Raw genomic sequence first — 27,231 nt, 5'->3', positions numbered from 1 at the left:
TCTTAGTCATATACCACAAATTATTTGAAGAATTTTAGAAAAACATTAAATAATCAGTAGAATTAAAGAATTGCCTGCCAGAAGGAAAACGTTGAAGGATAGAATAATAAAAACGAGTAATGGTGTTCAAGAGTAAATAAATTCCGTTTTAGATAAGATCGAGATACTTTTCAATACGCCTTCATGAAAAGACCGATGTGATTTTTACCAGCAAATTTACCTGTTTTCTTTCGATTTGTTTGCATAAATGTAATAAGACAGAAATTATTTGCATTGCTGAGTTTGCCTGCCGGACCATAGGTAAACATATAATGACTGAAATAAAACAAGAACTTGAGCTAAAAATGGAGTTTGACTTAAGGAAACCTGTATCTGTAACAACTCATGGTGCCTCCGATACGTTAGTAGTACATAAAGGGTTTGTAAAATTTCGGGCTGAAAACGTTCAACACTTCATTTTGCAAACTCCTTGCATTTTGCATCAAGAAGCATTATGTGCGAAAGCTAGTATAAAGTCATTTCAAAATGTTGTGTAATAACTAAGTTTTGAACTTTATCTGCAAGTACTCTAAATAATCTCTAGTTCTGGAAGTTATGACAGAAAGTTTAAATCACAATATAGACTCCATATTGATTTTGATTTTCATGTATACGCTTAAATGGCCAAGAACTTTGGCCTACACAAGCTTAATGAAATCGGCCACCTAAATGCGTCACATGAATGATTCATGAGCTGAAATATCCATAAAGGAATCAGGATGTAAGGTGGAAAACAAGTAGACCAAAGTCTCATACCAAAATCAGAGAAATAGCAATGAGAAAGGTTACGTCAATCCAGGAAATGATTAATACAATCAATACAGAATTCATCAAATCGATTCGAGCATACATAGCACGGAGCGCGACGTGTACGTGTCAATAACACATATTACCATAAAAGCATATAACGTGAATGCAGTCATGATAAGTAGGACATGGAAGAGAGTAGCAGGGCGTGGAGGCTAGAGGATAATAAAATGACCCGACAAAATCTCAAACAAGGAAAAGCTGGAGTGTATGAAAAAGCAAGTCAAATGAATGTCGTAAAATTACGTGGCAGTAGTTTAAAGTTAGAAAATCTCCTTAAGTTCCAGAGAAACATTGCAAATCAAGTATAATGAAAGGCAATACAAATGCAAAAATGATATAGAAGGAAAATTTATAGAAAGGATTTTGTGTATATCTTAGTTCGCTGGCTGAGACGTAGATACGTGCTTCACGGATTTCTCGAACTTTTGGATGAAATTCGATTTTTCAATAGCAGAATAGGAGTAAGAATTACCAGAACTAATGTATCCTAATTGAATGTATGAGTTAACGTTTTCAACGACTTTACAGAACTTTATAATGATGTAAATAAGGAATTTCAAGGAAAGAGGAAAAGTGAAAATAGACTCAGGTCGTAATACCCCTTTAGCCCAAACTTCATGTATTTTTTAAAGATACTGAAGTAAAGAAGTTTAAATATTTCTTCTCGCTCAATAGGCACTTTGAATTTGCTCCGAGATTTGTCGATAAATTATCTTCGAAAGACAGAGAATATATTTTAAAAGCCATTTGAATATTTTAGAGAATTCAAAGGAAGTAGTAACAGCACGACTTTATCAGTTTCGGAATTTCGAGGAAAAAAAATGCAGTTTTTATCAGAAACTTACATTACTAAAATGGATGACCTTAAAGCGAGATTTTTGAATTCGTAAATGATAAAAATTTGAAATGGAATTGACAGAATGTCAAGAAAATTCTACATGGGGGAACAAATTTGACAAAAGGGTTAAAGGGTTAAAAGTGATATTCCAGCCTACAAATCTTGCATCTAAATGTAAGAAAACGTAATTCTTGACTAATGGAACGATCTTCCACAAAAGACGTTTGGCCACGGAAAAAATTATAATAGCACTGTTTATGAAGTACGGGTGATCATATACGTGGGAACAGGTGGTTTCGGTAATGAACTCTATAAAATCAACTGTAAGAAACCACCCCGTTCATACCGTGCAGTCAGACCGTTCGCCTGATTTCGAATCCAGGTTGAAAGTGTCAGTGTTTAGAGATTTAAAGTCTCGGTCACCGGTGGTTCTGAAACACTGTGAAGAACTAACATTTTATAGTAAGAAAAAAAAAACACCTATATTAAAAGCTAGTTGTTTGAATCCATAGGCATTGAAGCAAATTAACGCAGCCAGCGAATACGTTTTCCAATCCGTTTATTAGCATTATTACGACATTAATTTCTATGGCAAGAATTTGCAAATATTTTAAGATGTCAGTAATTTTGAGCCCGGTTTCACAGTAGTTTGATTGCCACTACATTAATTGCTTCTGAAAATCGACAAACTGTGATACAAATCTTATTATAAGATTTGATGATACAGATTTAATTATTTATATGACTTGGCATTAGAATAGTTGTTAGAATATTTTATTTTATTAATTATATTTTACATTTACAAGATTTTGTATGAAGATGATTGAAGTCTGTGGAAACTTCCGTCATTAAGTCAGTGTGCACATCGATTACAGACTTGTGGTTTAAAAATTTGTGTTTCAAAAGAAAACCGTAAAAAAAAAAATGCAGATGGATTTTTTAACAATCTGAATCAAGTTTTCGTACCTTATTAAGTATATATTATAAGGTACACGCAAATTATGTCACTCTTGTAGAGATGAATATAAAAGTAATAAAATTGAGACTTGGTCATGCAAGGAAATCTTGCAAATGCTTCGCTTCTGTTTCTAAACAAATACATGATATTCTCGTTCATTGCTATCCATCCATCCATATACTATGTATAGCAGAGAAATCTTTGTAATCTGGCGATGCATCCAGCTCAATGATACAGTTGCCGCGAGTGTGCATAACATAATAATATCCAAACCAGTGGCAAACGGTATCTAAAATATAGAGAAAATGGATGCGATGTGCGTCAAGTACCCATCTGTATTTATTACTCTTAACTGTAAGAGTAAACCTCTCATAACACGTTACTAACTTTTAAAAAAAATGTATGCAGCGTGTAGCGATTGTACTGTCAAATACTTCTTAAATTTAGACATTCAAATTTAAATAATTTCAAATTTCTATATGAAATGCATCTGTCACGGAAACAGTTTTTGATTTGATGACGCTATGAATTTTCAAAATTATGTATGTAAATTCTACTTTTGATAAAATCGTATCTAATTTCTTACACACTAGTCTTTTCGAATACTCCTGCGCTATATGTAGTTTAAATTCACGGTAATAATTGTACTACTGTTATCGGTATTTTCCATCTTTTTAAAGGAAACTGTTTTGCTTATAATAGACAAAGCGGTGGATATGTAGCAAATAGTTAATTCTTCGTTCTTTTTTGTTTTTCCTGCTCGCTGCTGTCATGTGGAGGTGATCGGTGGTACTTGAAGCAAATATATTTAGGTTGTACAGAAATGTTTTTGCCGAGAAATTGCTGTAATCTCGCCATGTATCTAGCTCAGTGGTATATCTGCCACTAGGGCGCATAACATTATAATGACCAGACCACTGGCAAACGTGTTCTAAAATGAGAACAAAATGGGTGATTATGCGTCAAGCAGCCACCAGCATTATTTACTGATGATAACTAATTATAAGAGTAAACCTCTCATAGTACTTTACTAACTTTTAAAAAATGATTGCACTTCCAATTACTTCGGGAATTTAGACCTTCAATTTTAGAAAAAAAATCAAATTTCTATATGAAATGCATCTGTTATGGAAACATTTTTCGATTCAATCACGCCATGAATTTCAAAAATTATGTTTTCTTTTTGAGATTATACTTGTTATGAAAAAATTATAACTAATTACTTACCTGCTTATTTTTTCCTATACTCCTGTGCTATATGTAGTTTAAAATTAGAAATAGCTTTGGGAAATCTACCTGAATGTGACAACATTTTTAATTTAAACCGCTTTGCTTACAATGGGCAGAGTGGTGGATTTCTAGAAAACTTTCACTGTCTGCTATTTTAAATTAATTCTACTCACTCCTCTGATATACAGGTAATGGGTGAATATAGTTATAGCAAATATGTACTTCTAGCTAAATAGATTTTAGGGGCACTAAATCTTCAATCCACAAATTATCATCAAAAGAGGAGTTCCGCAAACAAAAGTGCCTTTGCTTTGAAATCGCACAAACCAATCGCTAACTTCCACGGTCAGGGACTATTTCAACATTGCATTGCGTTCCTCATTACACCCTTTGCTTTCGAGCAGCCTGCCGACGTTTCTCCACCAGCTCAGCACTTTACTTCAGTTACAATGTATCGATTTCTTCTGAAACAATATTGCTAATGGCAAGCTTCTAGGCGGAGACGACTCACGTAAAGTTCGGATGATATCGCTCATGTTATTCTCCTGACTTCAACGTTATCTACATTTTTACCACCGCCTCCTATTTACTGACGTCTTCACGAAATGCTACTCCACTGCTGCGTATGATATGTCTCAAATTTCTCGCATACATGATCGCGCTTCGAGCGCTTTAGTAAGGAAGTTTCATCACAAGGCTCATTGTGTACAAAATTGATAGAACAGGAAGCCGCTAAAAAAATTCAATTCGCGAAACCTTAGAAATTCTCCTGTACATCACCATCTCCATCCGTTCGAATGACGGATGTGTCGGGAGGAGAGACAGCTGCGCCACCATAATTAATATACGCATGGGCATAAGGAAAAAAATATCTGTTATTCTCACTCTGATACCTGGCTCCGTGAGCTTACTTTTCTTATTCTATTGTACCGCTATTGCATTCTGTTACATTGTATTCTTTTATTTTTATTTCTTTTGGTATATCCTCTCTGTATTGCTGTAATCATTTACATTCATTATTTCACTATGTTCTCTATTTTTATGTTATATTGTCATTAAGTCTAATTCTACTGTCTATATTTTATTCATTGTATATTATTGGGCTGCCCAACATCAGACTGTACTTTAGCTTATGTATATTCTATATTTGTGTGTATTACACCTTTGTAAAATTTTTGCTTATTGTCCAAACTCGCCCTTTTTGGCCCTGCATGCTTTTGTTATTTTATTTAATAAATGTGGGGCCTGGGCGGTTGTTGGGACTGTCTTTCGTGGGCATTTGGTCTGTTGGACTGCCCCCGGGTTGAATTTGGCTCTGGGTTTGGGCGCCCGGCGCGTGGCGTCTTGTGATTCCTCTTTAGGCTCTAGATATAGGTGGACGTGGTGCTATACCGATTAACCTTTTGGTAAAGGGACAGTGCCCACGTCCTCCGTTGCTTATCGCTTATTCTTATATATCGGCAAATTTTCCCTTTTTTACTTTAAAAGGGATTGAATTATGTGGTTTTTATATTTCAGTTGAGGTTTTTTATGACTTATGTTAATCTGCATGTAATAGTTGTAGAATTTCCAACAATTTAACAATAGCGAGTTTAGACTAATGAACCGCCATTTTTTTACATTTGAAAATCAGTATAATAGTGAATTATGTCAGTTTCTCCATTTTCAATGACCTTTTTGCCCAGTGGGACCAAGAATAAACTTGCTGTTTTGTGCACCGAGATACCTGCCTTTTTGCCTGGCCAAATTGCTTGTTTTTGCGTAAAACATCGTAATTTTAATTGTAAGTGTTGATTTTTAATTGTATTTTGATATTTTATGTTTTTCTGTGTTTTACAACGTTTAATGAAGATGCTTATCAGGTAATATTTAAATAATTTAGCTATTTAAATATTTAAAAGATTTTATGTATTTTTGCTTTGCCGCAAGATGAGAACGGAATTAATTGAATGAGAAATATATCTCTGGTGAAATTCGAGAAAGTTTAAATGAAATGCAGCAAAAAAAAATTATAACTTAATAGGCCATACAAGAAAGTCGTATGATCAAAAGTCGTATGAAAGTCGTCATCAGATTTTTCTGAAAGAGAGTCGTGCACGCTGGAGATAAAAATGTTTTATTTCGAACAGTGTTACCAATATTTGCTTTTAAATGGTTCATTTTGTTAATAAAAAATTCATTAAATTGGAATAAAGTATTTAATAAATACAAAGAAAATTCGGAATGCAAATTTCGATCTTCGCGTTGCCTTACTCTCGTAGTATGAAAATTTCGGTGGCTCTAGGTACTGTCGATTTTCCACACTGCAAGAAACTTTCATACAGACATACAGATTCTTCATTATTTAATTTCTTTAAGAGTAATACTCGGAGATAACATCTGGTGGTAACAATTCGAAAAGTAAATCCGAGACAAAACTGACACTTTCAAAAATTATGTTTCGAGACTATCTCTGGTGCTAACAATACCATGTAAACCATGACACTTCTTCTATCTCTTGAGAAGTATAAAATGCATGCAGAGCGTCAGTATGATAAACTCCAAGACACGTGCTCTAATTGATTATTTCGCATCAAATGCAATAGATATGGGATTCAATCTCTTGTGACAACGACACGCTTTTGTTGGCTGCTGTAGACTGTTTAACAGTTCTGCGTGTATTAGCTTGGAGAGAGTGTCTCATGCAAAAGTATTTCATTGAATTCGTTGTCATACCATTTTCCGAAACTAATGATACAGCAATCTTGATTTTTAATATGAGATATTTTACGTATCATCACGGTTTGCAAAATCTACTGATTTATTTGCTACAGTTTTGCAAAAATTATTAATACGGAATATCTGTTACAGATAATGACTCTTTGATTTCCTGGTTATTTGGGAATATATGTGTATGTCGATTTCTGTTCTATGTATGTATCCGATACGTTATGCTGTTTCCTGTTAAAGGACACCATTGCGAAATCCCGTTGCTTGCTACTTCATGCAAACTGAACGTTTTTTAAAGACTATCACGTACAATACATGCTAACATCGCTTTAATAATCAATACATTATTACGTACTTTTCATTTTAGCGAAATCTACGAAGCAAATCTATAATTTACCATGAAAAATAAATGTAAGTTCGCATAAGTAGTACATATATTACTCTAATTCTTATTGAACTTTAACAAGTAATATTTAAATAGCGTAGAAACTCTTGTTATTATACGGCTTTTGTTAGATTGCCAGACTGAGTTGAATATTATTGAAAATACCATTCTTTCGCATATTTCTTCCATGTTAAATTTTTTTACTCCAAATTATTAATGAGTTTTGAAAATATTTCTTTAGAATTTCACATCCTAGTAAATGGAACGTTTGTTTGAATGATAATTTAAACTGAACGAATGGGTATTTCAGTTCTCAGTGAAATTTAAAGAAATGTCTTAAAAAAAATAATGCGTCTATCTTATATCCATTTTGTATTTCCTATCTTACATGGTTTTCTAAAATTAATAACGTAAAGTCTAGTTTTCATTTGCTTTTAAACGCTATAAATAGGAAGCATTCTTTAAGCCTTAGGTTATACAGGATAATTCTCTAAATTTTGCTTTCCACTTTACTATATAATTTCGCATTCATTTCTAATGCATTCAGCTCAGAGATTCCATAAGTGTCGGTAATAAAACAAATTCCAAATTCCAAATTTGGTCTTCCATATGCTCATATTTGTTACGTACGCTGGTTTGGTACTTAGCGTTGGTCGAAACGTACGCTATTCAAAATTCGATGGCTCTGGGTACCTTTGATTTTTCCCAGTGCGAGTAACATACATGCATTCATGCACACTTCTGCATTATTTAATTTATTTAAATATAATGCACGGCTCTATTATTTGGTGGCAACGATTTGAAAAGTGAGCAGACATTTATAGAGAATCAACACAAAAATGCCAAAGCGAAATTAGTAGTTCTTCTGGGCAAATTGCCCCATTAGACTAATAAAACTTTTTGTTGCTGAATATTGGCACTTGTTACAAGAATTTCTATGGACATATTTTAAAAAGAATTCATTTTACTTACAATCTGAAAGGTTTTGCATTACAACCAAAGGGGCGTTCCTTTAACATTTTGTGTGTTACCTTTATTTCTTATGGCCCACCAGTGGCCGAGCGGTAAAGTCCCTGAACACTGGTAGTTCGGTCCGAGGTTCGAATCCCGCGAATGGGCTGGCTGCATGGGTGTTTTCGTGGTTATCCCCATGTGTACCGTGTATACGAGCCAGTTTCCCTTAGAACGTCCTCCACGAAGGCATCCTTTCTCTTAGGCAGGTAGCCCTAGTATGCTTTGCCATAATTAAATAAACCAAACCAAACCTTTATTAAATACCTTGTCCTTCTCACTTAAATCATAAAATTCAACTCGACAGTAATATCGCAAAATAATTTTAAAATGGCCAAAGCTTTACAATTTCCGATACACAGACTCCCGCGCTGAGCATAATTTTTTTTTATTTCGTACAGTGCTGCCATTGCTCACTTTGAAATCGTTCAGTTTGTTAATCAACAATTCATTAGCGTTACAAAATATGAAATTGATCAAAAAATAAATTTCAAATTCCAAGTTTGGGCTTCCAGATGATCCTATTCGGTAGAAGATTACGTTATTCAAAATTTGATGGCTCTAGGTACCGTTTTTTTTATCCCATTGGGAGAAACATACATACATTTATGGAGATTTTTCATGACTTAATTTCTTAAACTTTAACACAGGACGATAATATTTGGTGACAACAATGTGAAAGGGAAACCGACATTTATAGTGAACCAACACAAAATGCCAAAACGAAATAGTCCTTCAGAGTAAATTGCCCGTTTTGGACTAAAAATAAAAAGTCTTCTGCAACTTTAATCAGCAACTTTAACTTTCCATATCAACTTTAATCGTTTTCTTTTTCTTGATCGCGCTGCCACAATAGAAATGTACAACTAAAAGTGTCACAAACGGTATATTTTTACGAAAATGAGTTGTCTTGCATGAATGAAGCTTATGAAGGTTGGACTGTCAAATACTTCAGAAATTGTACTCTTAAAATTTAAAAAAAAATCAAATTCTTTAATGAAATTCGTCTGACATAGAAACAGGTTTCCATCGGATGAAGTCACCGATATCTAAAATTACGTTCACAGTCTGGAATTTAGGTATAATGATAATAATTATAGAACGAATTTGTTACTCACTAGTTTTATCATATACTCATGTGCTTTATGTATCTTAAAATTAGAAGTAATAACTATCATAGGCATATTTCTCTTCCTTTTTTTTAATCAAACTGCTTTGTTAATTTTAGGCAGAGCGGTGCCTTTGGAATAAGTTGTGTTAATCTTCTGTTTAGTTCTTAATTTTCCGCTTAAGTTGTCTGTTCAGTTTATTTCTAGCCGCAAGAGCATTCAGGAAGGTGATTCAGAAATCTGGTTTTGAACGTCTGAGACGATGATTGAGAGGTGATTGATTATTTTTTTATCAGATGTTTTTTACTGGAAAGTAAAATATTCTGCAAGAAATGCCAATAATTAAGTATAAAAGCAATTGAGATTTTTAGGCAGGATTTTTTTTGGCATACAAGTAAATAAAATGATTGCACAAATAAATAATACCATTTCGACGTTTCATATAAAAAATTTTGGTTGAGTCCTAATAATAATTCAGAGTTGCTCTCTGAGTGTAATGTTGGTTTATACCTTTATAAACTTTGTTCCGCACAAATGTTTCCACAAATTGTTACAACATTTAAGCGTTTCACCCCCTTAGTCATATTCACGTTCAATCAGCTCGAGAACTCACTAAAGGACGTCTCTCTACAACGCCTACAGTCAGTTAATCTAAAGTTACTGGCAAGTAATACCTAAACAGCAGAAACTCACTATAATCACATATGTGTCAAAGTATCAGTTATCTCTCACTTCATCTGAGCTGGTAAAGCGCGAGACCAACAATAAAGTGCCATATTCACATTGAATTTTCCCATTTTTAGCTATTGTCTGTTTTCTCCTTTCTGTTCACTTTTTGAATATCTGGTGTTTAAGAAACAATTTTGATAGCACGTGCTTCGAAACTTATAATCCTTGATCCTTTAGTATTTAATTAGGAAAATTCTCAACGCAAGACCCAATGTGGAAGTATTTCAGGTTCCTGGGAAGTACTGCTATGTGCAATAGAATTACATCTGCATCAAGGTAAAAAACCGATTCTATAATCGCTTTGTCAAAGTTTTCATGTGAACGTCGATTGCAGTTAAACTTCAACTAGTTGCAAAAGAACGAAACTTCCAGATTTATTTTGCGATGGTGTGAAAACAGTATTTATGTGATGTGAAATTGCGTGGACCGATGAGCAATATGTTCCTGAACACTGGTACTTCGACCTAAGCTTGATTCTAGGCAGAGGGGCTGATTGCACGGACGTTTTCATGATATGTCCTTTGTTTAAAGAATATACTGACTACTTTCCCTTAAATCTCCCTCCAAGATGGCATACCTCTTAGGCAGACAGCCTACGCGTGCTTTGCCATAATCAAATAATATACTTATTATGTTAATAAATGACCTTGCCAGTGGATATATTGAATAGACAGGTAAAAGATAAAGATAAAAGAATGGATAAAAGCTTTATTTGCAGCCCTAGTATATAAATGTAATCTAGTAATAGAACCTAGTATTTAAGACTTAAAAGCAAAATGCAAGTAATATATATTTGTTTACTGCTGCAATACACTGCTGATCGAAAGTGCATACTGAATGCAAAGTCTGAACTTAAAAGTCCTTGAATTTTATTCGTCGAAAATCAACTGTGATTGCAGAAACTTTTAGGTTCGTGGGAAATATACAGAAAAAAAAAATTAAATAACTGTTAGTAGGATAGTTGATACCTGCCGAAGAAAGATGATTTGACAGAACATGAATAGACGTAAATTCTGAATAATTTTATAAATAGCTGAATAGATTTCTTGTTATCGTTTACACCAGAGAGGTTGCCATATTTTCTATATATGCAGATGCGTCACTGGCCTATATGTCTATTCGATATACGATACGTTTTGTTATGAGATTTCCGAACTAATTTTCTTCATATGTTGAACGAATGTTTCCTGTACCAGGTTTCTGTGGATCACTTACAAAGCGCTTAATTACTTCTTATGAGTAAATCCAAAGATTAAATATTAGGCTGCTTATAACCACTTTTGGATTAATTTATAATGAATTTGTGTGCGAATGGATTTGTGCTATAAAAAGTATTCATGTTTCTGCCATCGGTCTGTTTTTTACCCTGACAGTATGTTAAACATTTTACAACATTTACATATTATTATTTTTTTTTTCTGGTGTGTGTATTTTGTGGTTTGACTGTCTTATGGGCCGCACAGCGTAATTAATGCAAGTAGAAAGTTAATTGCTGTGCTAAACTTTACTGTTATATATATATAACTGTATCTATTATTGTTATTATTCATAACTGTAATAGGAAAAATTGGAGGCAATGAGGATAGAAGAAAAGAGAGTCACAACCACGCTGGGCGGACAAAAGCAAGAGATCATGAAGGCAATCTTTGCGATATCGTGACATCTGTCGAGCTGGTGCGCTTATATTGCAGAGCGTAATTATTCATGCATCACATGATATATTCCCGAGATGGGAGACCGCAAGCACCGCCCACTCACTTAGATAAAACCTGTATTATTTTATTTTCTACCTAATATTTGCATTATGTCAATATTGCATAAAATTCTTCGAACATTGCGAATTCACAAAACTGAAACTTTACTTATGTCCTAAATTTTCTTAGCGCCATCGCCTTAAGGCATACGGCGCATATAAGGCATTTCTATAAATGTATAAATAAGGACAACTTATGTATTAATAGACTGATATGCATTATTAAAATGTATTAATAAAATACTTATTAAGTACTTTTGATCTGTAACTGTGCATTGAATACTTGAATAAGAGATAAGTCACTCTTAAGAGTTAGGTACTCAAGGCGAAACGAGTTGCGACGTATCTCTTCTTATATCTTTCTACCCATTCCTCATCGTAAAGAGATTTACATGCTGAGATCGTCAGCATTCAGGTGGCACAATATTTACAATGGACAAAGCGAACTTCTAACTTATTCCTCCGCAATGCGAGGGATTGAAAGAATCTCGTTGTCCATCATACTACCGCGCATAACTTCAAGGGGAGAATATTTCGTAGTTTTCCAAAATTTAAAATAATTTCTTGATAATTTTTAGAACCTTAGAGGCAAGTTTTGTGTTTCCAGGTTTGCATTGCAAAACGCATTTAATTTAAAACTCTGTTAGTACCCCTTCCAAGCTCCATATGATAATGTATTATTCTGCAAAACTAAGGAAATTTATCTCCTAAATATCTGAAGCAGCAAACGCAAATAAAGAAAATTAGCCGGTTACTGGTTATCATGTCAAAGAAAGGACTTCCTCTCGGTGTCCTTTTTATTCTTCATTAGTGACAGAACAAGTGCTTGGAGTAAAGATGAAATAAACAAACTCACCGCATTAGCAAAAAGAAAAAAAAAAAGTTGAACACACGCTAATTACTGCACACGAAAGTTTTCCTAGAAGACTTTGTACCCGTTTGAGAAGACTGTACAATGTTGCTTGGGTAGCATCAGCGTCGGAATATTTTACCACGGTCTACATTACGTGTACACTCCCTATCATAAAGGTTATGGTGGAAATATAAATTTAAAAGTTGTTATTAATATTAAATTTTAAATTAAGCAAAGCACATACGTTGCCTCAAATGTTGAGTGTTGTTCTTAAAGAAAAGGATCCCTTGTCCTTACTACCCTCGAAATTCACTGCTCATTATGCACAGCTATTTCCTCCTTCAAAATGCTGTTTTGTCTATACGTTTTTAACAAAGTCGAGGCTAAAATGCCCTCGATAACTCATTAATATCTGATTGTGTTTATATTTTAGTTCATTATAGATGGATAATATTGATGATAAATGTATAAAATGACCGACAGAGTTTCTTATTGGGTTTTCTTCCTAATTCACACACAACAAGATATAAATTTTCTTACAAGTTACCTTTTGTTTAGTTTAAAGCATTTATTTCCCAGATTGTTTTATTTCGAAGCTTTGCATATACACTATTGCATATGTTTAAACGGCTCGAAAACGTAGCTGTCCTTACAAATATACAGGGAATATTTCCGTCTAATCTGATAGTTACAAGATGTATTATATAATACATAGTTTCGAAGGTTAACCTAATGTTGCAAACATTTTACTTGTAAAACATTGGTTACAAAGAATGTTTTTTTTAGGAATGATTCGTTTTCTTCCAAGCATGTGCTAATTACGACTACGGAATGAAGGGTAACGAAAACCAGTAATATCAATTTAAAGTTATTTGATGCTACCACAAGAAATGCTTTCGAATCTGTTTCGTAACTACAGAATCCAATCGAAAAACATATAAAATCCAATATTTACGTCTTCCATAAAAAGCGTTTTTTCTAGTCTTGATTTGAAAAACTCGCTCCTTTAGATCCCAAAAATCACACATTCATGTATGTTCACACATTATTTTACTGGGCGGATGCCGGCCCATTCCGGGAATGGGCGTGCATAGAGCGGTATCTAAAATGTAACTTGTTTTTGGTAGATTAAAAGAAACATTTTTTGTTTAATTTACGAACGAAGTTATCATTACAGATAATAGACGTCATAAAAGTTACCACCACCTCAACGTAGAACGTCGGATTACTTTGCGACGTCTTTATTACGCCTTGTGTTACAAGTCTCTTCTTTGCTTACTTATCCAAAGGGAGAGGAGGTTGTGAAATTCTAAAATTTTGCTGTTGTTGGAGGTAGTTAGCTTTTTAGTTTAATACTTGATATTCGGACTTGAATTCCTAAGATTCATAGCACTTCCATGAGCATAATATTTTCAGTTGTAACTGCTCTTGCACGTAATCCAGGTTAACGTCTGCATTGTCGTCTGTATAATTATATATATATATATGTATTTATTTTTATGATTTATTATTAATAATATTATTTTTATATTTATTTTCAATTTTTTGGTGCTAAAAAAATCAAGAGAAACGATACGTGAGGTAGTACTCTATTTTAGTTCAAATTCTAATGTTTTAAATTATTCGCCCTTTGCGAGTCGATTTGAAGCACTAAAAATAAATAATTAATTTGCATTTTCATACGGTGCTTATTTAGGCTTATTAGTTTAAATGTATTCATTTTTTATTTAGTTAAAATATTTATAATAAATGTCAACGTATGTTAACATTTCAGTTTATATTTTACTTCGTTCTAAAATTTTATAGTCGCATGTGCTTTATATCTAAACTCTTTTTAATTTTTTCACTGTATTGATTGGATATTGTATATACTTTTTTCCTTCTAATCTTAAATTTTAGCTTTTATATATATATATAAAAGATGTAAGATATATATTTTAATTATTAATATTTAACGATAGAGAAGTAAACTTACATTGGTAAATGCAAAACTGGGCAAACTTATTCTTTGTGTTTTAAGTCAATGTATGCGCTTCCAGTTTGCATGATTACAGTGGGAAATAGAATTCATCGATACAAGCTTTGATTCAAAGAAGTAATGGAATAAGTAAAAAAAATCTAATCTAATACTTAATATGAATAATTGCCAATTACTGACCACCAGTATTTTATTCCCTTCTTGTGGTATAAAAATTTGGAAAAAGCCTGAACGTTGTGTGGGACCTTGAGTCTTCTTAAATAAAACTGCATTGCCGCTTAACAGGCAAAGCAGTGGTTTTATAATATGTGTTAGAAGTTGTTGATAGAGTTTTTAAGCTGTTTTGAAACTTATCAAAAATTCCCTTTTATTCCTAAGTGATTTTGAAAGTACGTTTTTTAAGCTAATACTGTAATTATTTCGTCCACAGCCCCGTCATCCAATCAGTATTCACATCGATTACAGATTTGTTGTTTAAAAAACATGCAGATGAATATTTTAACAGTGTGAGTCAATTATTATATCAATCTTGCAGTAATCTATGTAATGGGAAAAAATACACTTAGTCATCCAGGAAATCACGTAAATACTTCGTCTCTGTTTCCGAACCAAATGCATGACATACTCATCCATTGCTGTTCATCCTTCCATGCATGTATTGCCGGGAAATCGCTCTAATCTTGCGATGTTATCCTACCCAATGATATATTTGCCACAAGGGCGCATAACATAATAATGTCCAGACCGGTGGCAAACGAGATCTAAAAGTAAAAAAAATGAGTGACTATGCGTCAAGCAACGATCAGCATTTATCACTGACGATGACTAACTACAAGAGTTAGCCTCTGATAACACTACTAAATTCAAAGAAATGAATACAACGTATAGCGATTTCACTGCCAATTACTTCGGGAATTTAGACCTTCAAATTAAAAAAAAAATCGAATTTCTATATGAAATTTATCTGCTATGGAAACAGTTTTCGATTCGATGAAAGCATGGATTTTCAAAATTATGTTTACTGTTTAGGATCATGCTTACTATGAAAAAAATCGGAACAAATTTCTTACCTACTAGTTTTTACTTGACCTATGACCTATGCTAGCTATGAAAGTCTCGCTAAAAAAAACCTTATTTCAACGCTTTTAAGCCAAACTGCTTTGAGCGGTGGATTTGTTGTAAATTTTTATTTTCCCCTCTGAACTCTTTTTTCCTAATTCTACACGTTCTTTTGATGTCGAGGTGATCGGCGAATAGTTGTAGCGAATATTTAATTCTAGATAAATAGATTTTAAGGGCACTAACTCTTCAATCCACAAATCGTCATCAAAAGAGGAGTTCCGCAAACAAAAATACCTTTGTTTTGAAATCGAACAAACCTATCGCTAATTTCGGCGGGCCGCAGAGTACTTCAACATTGCATTACGTTCGTCATTACACCATTTTGCTTTCAAGTCGCCTGCCATATAAAAGGCTTTTTCAGCAACTCAGCACTTCACTTCTGTTACAATTCATCGACTGCTTTTCGAACCATATTGCTATCGACAAGCTCCTAGGCGGAGACAACTTAGTTCGGATGACGTCGCTTATGTTATTCCACTGACTTCAACGCTATCTACTTTGTTACCACCGACTTCACGAAATGCTACTCGACTGCTGCTTATGATATGAACTCTTCAAAATACTACCAACTTTCATACTCTGTTTATTCATTCTTTTAATGTGATCCATCAGATCGAAAATAATATAACTAACTGTATTAGAGTAGGTATAATACTACCCGCACCTCAACACATATCTAGTCGAAAAATATCGTACTGAATACCAAATCATGTTACTGAATATTAAATTAACGCATTTCAGAATTAAAGAACAGTTAGGTGTAGGAAATTGATATGCAGTTAATGTAAAGAAGAAGGAAAATATTATTATATAAAATAAATTAGCTTTTTTAAAATGGCAGAATTATGCTGATAGTTTATTTTAAAGTATGCATTAAATGCTTGCTTTTGAGCTTTTACAGGTATGCTTTACCTGCATGTTAAATCTTAACATTCTCAAATGTATAATCAAGTATATATATATATTGCACCTGTATTTCATGCTATGATAAACTAAGGTTTAGTACGCAGAACCTTCTTAGTAATGTGACAGGAAATTACAATGCGTTTTGAGCAAATTATCGCTACGTATAGATAAAGACCAGAAATTTAAGAATGTAAAAGCCCCTTTTATTACGATGTTAATATATTTGAATATAAGGCACTTCTGATTACATAACAATGACGTGTCACAAAATAAAGAAATTTCAAATTAAAACTAAGCTAAATTTTAAGCTAACCCAAAGGCGACATAGAAATGATTAGCGCGGATGTTGGCTGAAACCTACATGGGCACGACAAGCACTAACTCCAGGAATAACGCAACTCTAAAGCAGACAGCTAATGCAGAATTTAAACTAGTAACATGGCCTTCAGCGTGCAGAACACGCTGTCATAAAACCGTCTAACACTTTCCTTGAAATACTATATCTTTCTAAGTTATTAAATACGCGTTAGCTACAATTTACATTCTATCAGAAAAACGGAAAGGGAGAACACACAGGGAATATGCGTAACATAAAATAACTGGTTAATTAAAATAAATAAAATTTTTACAGTTTTAACTTAGCCTATGGAATCCTATATCGATAAAACTATGAGATGTAACCTTTTTTACGTCCGTCATATTTAAACGCGTAGCTACATTTGTATAGTAAATTGATTCCTTTGCTTTCATAGAAAACATTGACTCTTGATTTATGATTAGGCACACCAGCGGCCGAGCGGTAAAGACGCTAAACACTGGTAGTTCGGTCCGAGGTTCAAATCTCGCGAACGGGCTGGCTGTATGGGAGGTTTCAAGGTTTTTTCCCTGTGTAACGTGTACACGAGCCAGTTTCCCTTTGAAAGTCCTCCACGAAAGCATCCATTCCTATAGGCAGATAGCCCTCGTGTGCTTTGCCATAATTGAATAATCCAATCCAAACCTTGATTTATGATTGTTTTCAGTTAAGTGTTTTCTCCATAATCAGATAATTTCAATGTAGTACAACCATTTCGATTCAGAACTATATTCCCATACCCCCTCACCTGTAATAACACATTCCAAGAAATTCAAGTTTCTTTCGACGGCGATTATGTCTTGCGAATTGATATTTATCCAGCTTGATTTAATTCACTCTCTTACATAACGCTATAACACATGAATGTGGCTGCAAATGCTCATCAACAAACAGAGTTATGACGTATGTTCATCTTTCTTTATTTCATGCTCTAAAACGACTACCCAAAATTATGAAAATGTTCATCAGCCAGTGCAGTAAAACTAGTTGTTATACGTTCGTTAAATGTTTAAAAGTCATTAACTTTTTATCCTATTCTACATTTGCAATCGTTGCTTGGCTACATGTCTTCATCCCATCCAATTATTAATATAAAATAGCCGCAATATAATTTAGACGAATTCAAAAAAATTAAAATCCTAACTGAGCCTTATGCATAAAACACAAGAACATTTCTAACGAAACGTTTAAATATTATCGTGCACGTGAATATTATATTGTGGCCAAACACCGAAGAATGTTTTCTTTTAGAAGAGAGCGACAGCGAAATGAAAAATAGCGAGCTAAGAAAAATAGAGAAACTGAAGCTGCATTTTGGATTTATGATCATCGTCTTTTTAGATGGCATTTTTGGAAGCTTTGGGATTTTCAGAACCAGACAGCGGTCAGAGGATTTTAGCGAATATTTAGTGCTTTAATTTTCATGCGGTTACCAAAATCATTATTTCAGTTATGAACTCATTAATGTTTTGTTTCTTTGCATCCAAGGGAAATATGCATAACGTTTTCTATGTAGTTTTTATTTCTTACTACATTGTTCATTATTGACAGTCGAGAAACGATGTCTGAGGATATCTTCTGGACGCCATATTTATCCTGTTATACATCCAGCCCGTCCATTATAGCATGAAAAATTTCATAGCAATGTACAACTATTCGTAATCAAGCCAGCCATTGCATTAATTGTAAAACCCATTAAATTACTTTTCTAATGGCGGGCACTTAGTTTTCCGACATCAGCTACTTCTAAGATCGGAAATTGTGGCCATTTTATTATGGAAGCACGTAATAGGTAGCTAATGTCGCCTTCTATCAGTCGACAGACAGTTGAAAAGAATCCTTTTCCGGGATTCGAACCCGGGGCTTCGGTATGGGGTTCGGCTCCCCAAACCCCCATACCATCTGGGCAGAGTTTTAAAGTCTGCGTCTGTACAAAGTGGTTTTTTGAGAGTTCTCAGTAGTGTCCCTTTACTGATATTTCTAAATAGAATTTACTCCATTTTGAGATAGTTATAGATTTTAGAACTCAAGAGTTTCTTTGGAACAAAGAGCTGCAATTTGGTCACCAAAGCTCTATTATTGTGTAGCAATTATTATAGGAAGGTAAGAAGTTTATTTTAAGAGCCAAATTTATTTACTTTTTTAATAATATTTGATCTATTTTTCATTTAATAGGCATATAAATATGGAATTTCATCAATGTACACTCATGTCCATAAATTAAGGATAATGCAAAATCAGGCAAAGGAAGAGTTAGAAGCAAAACAAATTTGACTTATTTGTAAAGCTTATTTATTAAACAAAAGGTAAAGAGCAAAAAAAGATGCTATATGTTTGATATTATTAAAAAAATTAGCCATGTTTCCTTCCTGGAGCAAATTGCAAAAAACGCCTATTTACAAAAAACCAATATTACATGGTTGGTATGATTGTTAATACATTGTATGTCTCCCAGACGATGCAATACAGTCCGTACAACGCCTAGACATGCTGAGTATCAAATTCTCGATCTGATCTTGGGGAATATTACATCACTCAAAAAGCAATGCTCTCCGAAGTTCCGGTACACATGTAGGAGGTTGACGGGCTGCAACGCATCGGCCAAGCATGTCCCACACGTTCTGTACTGGATTCAAGTCCGGTGAGAATGTTGGCCAGTTTATACGGGTGATAACCTCCGATTGAAGGCATTCGCTTACGATATTTGCACGGTGAGGACGGGTGTTGTCATCCATAAACACAAATTGTGCGCCCATGGCGCCCCGAAACAAACCTACATGTTGTTCCAGAATGACGTCCCGATAGATTTGGCTTGTCATGGTTCAAATTTGAACATGCAGGTCAGTTCTGGAACCCAGAATAATTCCACCCCAAACGAGCACTCCTGCACCACCGTAACGGTGTCGTTCAATGATGTTTTCTTGTTGGTAACGGGTACCTGGAGCTCCCCATATGAATGTCCGACGAGAATCAGACTGCAAGCTAAACCTCTACTCGTCAGAAAACATCACACAATCCCACTGTTGCGGTGTTCAGAATGCATGCTCTCTACTCCAGGCTAACCGCAGGCGACAGTGAGTTGCAGTAAGTGGAACACATCTGACAGGTCTACGAGCATATAGACCAATATGCCCTAAGCGTCTGTACACGGTCTGCCTTGAAATTGTCGTACCACTGGCTGAAGAGAGCTGACGAGACAGGTCTGAGGCTGTGCTCTGCCTGTTTCGTTTGGCAGTAACTGAGAAATACCGGTCCTCATTGGGCGTTGTAACTCTGGGGCGACTTGTGCTGTAACGTCTACTCATATTACCATCATCTTGGAATCGTTGCCAAAGCCTGGAGATGACACTCTGGGCAATTCCAAGTTCGTCTGATTATTCCAGTTGGGTACGCCCACATTCCAGACGGCCGATAATTCTACCACGTAAAAAATCATCCAAATGCGTCCTTTGTGTCATAACTATTCGGTTATTGCGCTGAAATTTTTATAAAGCGCCTGCAAACAAGTTTACTTCTTTGTCTGTATTCCTTATATATCACTCTCTTACACTCTCGTCATTGTAAGACGTCTCGTCATTCTCGACGTACCATCGGTGTCATCTGGTTACTTCCTGAAATTTGCATATGATTCTTGAAGATGTGTGTAGTGATTTTACAGGTGATATATTTATTTTAGAGTTCGATTTCCGCGTGACTCCGAATTACCTTTAATTTATGGACATGAGTGTATATATATAGGTTAGTTTGCAATAAAAGTTTACGCTTTAAAATTCTTGTTGTGCGTTATTGTTATGCGAAGTTTCAGTAAGTTGTTGTTGTAATTTAAGTGAGCATATTGTGAGTAATTTAACTACTTGAAGTTTTTAAATAGCCAAAACATTAATTTTATTCAGCAGCAGCCTTGGGTTAAAAAAATGAAGGCAAACAATTTCTGAATTTTTTACAAACGTAAAAAAAATTCCACATTTAGAAAATCTGCGATAACTATTCATATGTTTCAGTAACTCCTGCATTTCGAGGTGTTCTATACTTCTTTGCTCATCCCTCAATATTTGATCAAATCAGAAACATGTACAAATTACACTCGCCGTTCAGACGGTATAGTGGTTAGGAGAGCCGACTGTGATACCAAAGGTTCCGGGTTCGAATCCCGAAGAAGGCAGGGATGTAAATGCCCGTTCTTTCGTAGGACGCAAACGCAAAGTGACTCACCATAATAAAGTGACCATCATTTCTAGCCTTACGAGTAGCCAACCCAAAGTCGGCTGGGGGCCCTGCATTAATTAAAAAAAAAAAAAAACCACACTCAATGTGGCAGAGCTTAAAAGTACGGATTTAGCTCAGCTATTGGGATGTTTGCCACTGTTTCAATAAAAAGTAGTTCCTGCTAAATCCATCACAGGGTAAACATTAGAGAGTGGCTCTGCTACTCGTAAGCTATGTAAGAATTAATAGTAATGAAATGCTATAACAAGTTTTAATTAATCTTTGCGCTTGTAAATACTTGAAATATAATTGCAAGAGAAAGCGGCCTCATCCTGGTCATAAAATTGTTATTACAACAAAGTATCTTTTTAGATTTCTGTTATATACTCGGTTAAGACCACAAGAATGACTCAATGAACATTTATTTCGATTTTCTCCAAACTTGCTTTGTAAGACAGTTAAATTGCTGTTAAGTGCACTCTTCCTTCAAAAGATTTAGATAATTTTGAATGTTAGTTGTTAGGCTGAGTCTTCGCAGTTTCACAGGTTGCTATTTTTCGTAATAGAGTTTACCCAACTCAAGTTACTGTAGTCTGCAAATTAGGCTCCCGTAAGGTTTCCGCTTGCTCAGGTTAACAAAGCGAATGCGATTGTTAGGTATTTTTCGCTTATAGTGGGAGATCCAGCTGCAGCTGAGTGGTAAATTTGTGAACATTGGCAGTTTGATTCGTGTGGAAACACAAGTAGAATGAGAACGAATCTTCATGAAGTTATAAAATAGAGATAAGTTTCTGACAAAACTCTATTAACGCTAAACACGTGGGATTTACAATCTGTTCCAGCATTTTAAAAATTATCAGAAAGCCTTTACTGTTATTTAAATACTTATAAACATCGTCGTGTGGATCTTTAGAAGAATCGCTCCTGAATAAAAAATAATTCAACGTTTTAAAGCACAAATCAACTTTATTGAACAATTTTAAAATTTTCAAACTACTATTTTTTTTTTTTTTACTTGAGAAATATGCATTTACCTTTAACATTGAGAATGAATCTCTAGATGAGGATATTAGAATTTCTTGAAACTTCTGTCAAGTTTACATCAGGTATTGAACCATCACCAGACGCGCTGAGAATGAAACAACAAAATTAAGCCTCCGAGAGCTTTTCCGAGTAAGAGGAAACCTAAAAAAGAATTTAAGTAACAGTCAGAATAAAAAAAAAATGAAACTAACATAATAAAAATGGAATAAAACAATACAAATAACTGAAATTTATTTGCAACCCATCGCTGTGCCTAGAAAGGCATGGGAGTTTAATTTAAGAAGAGAAAAGTTCTACTCCGACGCTTACGAAATTGTTAGCAATTTTAAAATACATAGAGTGCAGAATTGTACGAAAAATTTCGTAAGTAATGAATTCGTTATAATTTCTTTTCACAATAAGAATTTCTACATACTCTAAACAAAAGTTTAAAGATCCGTATCATAGAATCAAAACCTGTTTCGATGTCAGATGAATTTCATAAAGAAATTTGAAATTTGAATAACTAAATTTCCGAAGTATTTGGCAGTCCACCCTATCTAAGCTCGATTTGTCTAAAAGTTGGTAAAGGATAGTCCCACATATTTTTAAAATGTTTCCAGAGCTTAAAGCTAATATTCATTCATAGCTATGAACCAAAATATTATGCATTTGTTTAGAAACATGTTTAGAAACAGAATGGAAGTACTTGTGAGATTACCTGCGCGACCAAGTTTCAGTTTTTAAAATCTTATATTAACGTCTACATGTGTGACCTAATTTGCGTGAATGAACTAAATCCGGAAAAATTATTCTGACTGTGAAAAAATTAATCATCTACGATGGGGCAAAGTAGGTAGCGCAACATCTGAAGCTTAGCATTAGGGATTTTTTGCTTATAAGATTAGTGTTTATTCTTACTATAGGTTTAGAATGGTATAGGGTGTTATGCAATTCCGTCTTAGGAAACCTTCACTACCACACCTCCAACACCTTAGAGCCACTTTGTTGTCACTCCTACTTCGTATCAAGGCGTCGACTTTTCTAGATAAATCATCTAAACGAGTCATCAATTGATCCACTGGCTCGTGGACTCGCACAGCTTTGACTGGATAGTAATCTCTACGTGCTGCTTGCCGAGCTGCCTCGAATTTCACGGCGTACAACAGAGGGTATTTTATGTCCTTCACATCCGCCATTTGAAGAGCTTTCTGTATTTTAGGATCCCGGATGCCTTCGATGAAATATTGGGACAGGATTTCCCTTGTTTCTGTCGGGCGCTCTGAAAAGGAGAGATGGAACAGCCTTTCAACATCCGTGGCGAGCTTCTGAAGTGTTTCGTGGAGCTTCTGTTGACGGGATTTTAATTGAAGCCTGCTGTAGTCTTTTAAACACTTCTCCCCAAACCGCAGCTCCTACGTGCCGGACAGAGTTTCAAAGTCAAATCTCTGGTTTTCGGGAGCGTCTGCAAGATATATGCTTCTTCTGCTCTCAGGGAAACGGCGAGATGACAGGCCTTAGCTTGGAAATCCCGTCCATTCTCTTCCGCCACTATTGAAAATTATGTCTTATAAACTTCCCAGGAGGTCTTCTAATCATACGTAGATGGCTTCAGAGAGCGACGAGCAGGCCAAAATGTTCGCTTCTTATCTTCGTTTTCGTGTAAAGCTATGCCCCCAACTTTTAATTCATAAGATGACTTCTTATTTTTTCGCTTGAGCATGAGATTTCCTAGATATTCTATTCTAAAACATTATCTCAACTCTTCCCGAAGCCTTTGCTAGTATCGTAAAATTCTAGTTGAAGTTATCTTGTCTATATGGTCAAGATCTGTCACACCAACTTCTGGAATTTCTTGCAGAAACATTGCAGGGTAATTGTTTTCAACTCATCTGAATCTTCGGATACATAAGTTAAGGGCCTCGAATTAATTACAGCTTTACATTCACAAAGTAAGCTGATCATCTCTTCATAAATTAGTGAAGCTTTCTTCAAGACTCTTCTTAGCATTTTCTTACCGATTTGTATCAAACTTTCTAAGAAACCACCCTACCAGCAAGCTGAAGGTGGATTAAAATACCGTGTAATTTTTCTATTAGCTGCTTCACCTCCAATAATTTTCCAATCAATAGCATTGAAAAGATTATTAGCTCCTGTGAATTTCGTCCCATTATCACTATACATTACTTGAGGAATTCCACTTGGGGCAATAAATCTTCTTAAGCTTAAGAGAAAGCAATTCGTAGATAGATAGGTTAGCAGTTCCAGATGAATAGCTCTGAATACAGCGTATGTATACAAAGCAAACCAAGCTTTTGCTCGACCTTTAAGAATAAGAGGGCCTGCTAAGTCTATGCCAACAACTTAAAAAATGGATGCTTCTCTAATTCTGTCTTCTGGAATTGGCACAGAAACTGTTCTCATTGCTTTTGAACTATGCCATCTACAAACAATGCATATAGAAAGAGCTCCCTCTTATTGTTTTTCTACCGTTTGTAATCCAAACTTTCTCTCGAAGATTCATTAACAGCATATACAGTCCAGCATCATGTAAAATCAAATAATGTTCTAGGATGAGTAGTTTAACTAATTTATGTATACTTGCCAATAAAAGTGGCTACTTAAAATTTTCCTCGCTGTTAATTTGTCTTAACTCGCAAAATTACTTCATCTTTAAACACGCTTATGGACGTTAAATTTTTAATATCTTCAGATGGAAATGAGTCAAGTTGTATGAGCTTTACTATAAATTTTTCTGCTTTTTAAGCTCTCCATGTTCTCTTTTCTTTCAGGAATTTTCTACAAACATGTACATCCACCCTTTCATTCTTAAAATGTTCGTGTACTTCGAAAGGTTAACACATCTTGAAGACAAGTCGGTGACATTATTCAATGCTGTTAGAATTACCTTGCGCCTTTCCGTGTCAACGCTCATTTCGTCATCATTTTGGGGTATAACGAGAGCATTCTTTTTCCCACAACTTCAGCCACTTAGGACCCTCCCATCAATATGATTATATTATTTTCTTCGCTGAACAACCTCTTGATGGTAAGTCAGCAGGATTTTCAGTAGTGTTTGGTAGATGTAAGCGTTTTGTCAGATCTGTGACAATTCTTATCTCCTTAACTCGTTTTTTTTTTACAAACACAGTCCATGTAAGTTTAATCTGTCCTGTAATATTCTTCAGAATCTTGGACACTTAAAGCCATTTTCACCATCTCAGGAAGACGTGTTTCAGAGACAATGCGTGCCATTGTTTTTTTTTTTTTGACTGTATTTTATATTAAGGTTTATGGTGGACCAATTTGATGAGCCCGTATGTGTGTGGCTCCTCGTGGGATTCTTTGATAAGCTCTGGTAAGAGCGTAATTAATTCCGCTGTAAACCAGAATATGCAACCAAAGCATCAAAGGAAAACGTATGCCTCTTGTACATGCCATTAACTCTACTCTAGGAATTGTCATTGCTTCCAGTGGTGCGATTCTCGATTTATCAAGCACCAGTTGCACTGAAATTTGACTTTCACTTTAATTCCTAAGAAAATGACAGTCGAATAAGATAATTTAGATGCATGACGGAATGTATGCAGGCTGATGGATACACAGTTTTCTATTGACATATATATATATATATATATATAGGAATTTCTACCAATTTCAAAAGTTGATCCTTCAACCACTTCTTAAACTTTTCAGATACATCTTTTGACAGTTCATCATCCCAACCAAGTTTTGATTTCCAGCTTTCTTGAAGAATTAATTTTGGATACAATGTTACAGTTCAACAAAACCCAATCGGATCAACATCTCTTTGTGCAATAGAAAGTAACTTTCGTCGTGTAAATGGTTCCATCATTTCAGTTTTTAAATTTTCACAGGATAAGGTGTCAATTCTTCGAATCCACATCACTCCTGAGCTATGAGATATTTCTAGTTCTGCAGTTGATACATTAAAATTGGTAAACTCCCTGCCTCTCCATTCAAATTTAGCATTTTCATTAATTGTAGAGAGGCTTCTATAAAATGTTGAACTTCATTGTGTCCAATGAAATGACGCAGTTATCGACATAAAACGATCTCAATAACTTTTCTGTAAATTACGTTCTCTGCATGTATTTTCTAGACGATGGCAAATGACTGCTCCAAAAATAAATGGAGTGCATTTAACTCCGAAAACTACCCTTCGGTGCCTAAAAACTTGAATTTCTTTATTCGCACTATTCTTCCACCACAGAAATCGAAGATAATCCGAGACTTTCTAGTCTTTCTTTTTTTATTTTCAAGATAATCATTAAATAAAAAAATTCTTTCTTTATATTTGATGCGTAGGAAACTCGTTTAACCTTAGTTGTTGAATTTTCTTTGAAAATCCCTCTATGTGACAAGTAGCAACCGGATTTAGATGGTTCTTCAAGTGGTACCTTTTCAATTACAGCTTCTTTTAATTACTCTTCGAACACATTATTTTATGCATCATATTTTCCTTGCAATGTTAACTTAGCTATTGTTTTTTCTAGTTTTCTTTCAGCTATATCTCTCAGGAAGAATTTTGTCATATATCCATGGCAATCACATTTTCTCTCATCACCTTTTCTTAAGTTTGCCATAAAATGATCTCTTACGACCTTATCAATTTCACTTCTAGATTTCAATTCAAAGGGATCTGTAATGCCAATGGCTTGTGATTCCTAGAGGTTTCTAATACCTTGATTGTGAATTAAGAGGGAGGTAACTACAGCAGCAATAGGATTTTCAGATCCAGTTGTTGGAAATTTAACCATCCAAACCCATCAGAGCAGTGTTTCCATGCCAAAAGTACCTGTACTTAATTTCTGTATTTTTCCTGTATAAATATTTCTTGCAAAGTCTGAGCCTATAAAATGATCAATCTACGGGTTAACACAATCAACATCTGTGATATGAATTCCCTTTCCAGCTCCTACTGATAACCAAGGTCATTTCTGTAGAGTAAATATACATCCACAAATTATAGCCTGATCTAAATCAGGAATCTTGCAGCTATAACTAATATGCAGTTCTCAACATTAATTTTATAACATTTATGATTCATATCAGATGTCCTTCCTCCAAACACAACGTGTGTTAATTCCAGGCGAACGGACTGTTTAATGGGCATATTTACGGTTTTCACTAAATGTAATGTTTATAGGAGCCAATTTCGCTTACACAATCCTCCACGAAGACATCCCCACGTTA

The sequence above is a fragment of the Stegodyphus dumicola genome, chromosome 11, assembly GCF_044657685.1.
Source record: "Stegodyphus dumicola isolate Sdum_Otavi_A_Nest chromosome 11, ASM4465768v1".
NCBI lineage: Eukaryota > Metazoa > Arthropoda > Arachnida > Araneae > Eresidae > Stegodyphus > Stegodyphus dumicola.
This window is presented reverse-complemented; position numbering follows the sequence as displayed.